We start from the raw sequence: 361 nt of genomic DNA, 5'->3' as shown, positions 1-361 counted from the left end.
GAGGAACCTACAGGGAGGAAGCGATGTGAAAATGCTTGGGCAGTGGAAGAATGAAAACGTTACCTGCTTGATTTTAGGGGTTGACTATAGCACGGGGTTCACTTCATCGTCTTTCTGAAATACCTGTGCCGGTGTCGGGCCCGGCGCCTGCCTTGGGGATTTACACTGGTGTCTCTGCATGGAAGGGTGTGCTTTGAGTGGGCAGGAAGGCTGCTGGGTCCAGGTCACTCTCTGCCTGGATTCACAGGCCAGACCTTAAGGCCAGCCTGAGGGATTGCGGCTGGAACTGGCCTCTGAGAGGTGTGGGCGGGAGCTGGGGGGGGCTGCAGGGCTGCCACCTGCACACAGGTGTCCAGCCGGG

General features: G+C 58.7%; 1 protein-coding gene across 1 annotated transcript in view; it reads left to right on the top strand.

Moving 5' to 3' along the window:
• Nucleotides 1-361, top strand: part of FKBP15 (FK506 binding protein 15, 133kDa) — a gene marked incomplete at both ends in the record, with an annotated part of 21803 nt that overhangs the window by 18877 nt on the left and 2565 nt on the right. The gene's annotated exons all lie outside the window — the stretch shown is intronic.

This window comes from Buceros rhinoceros, unplaced genomic scaffold (genome assembly GCF_000710305.1).
Source record: "Buceros rhinoceros silvestris isolate BGI_N320 unplaced genomic scaffold, ASM71030v1 scaffold30946, whole genome shotgun sequence".
Lineage (NCBI taxonomy): Eukaryota > Metazoa > Chordata > Aves > Bucerotiformes > Bucerotidae > Buceros > Buceros rhinoceros.
The sequence above is the reverse complement of the archived record's forward strand: the minus strand, read 5'-3'. Positions and strand labels throughout refer to the sequence as shown.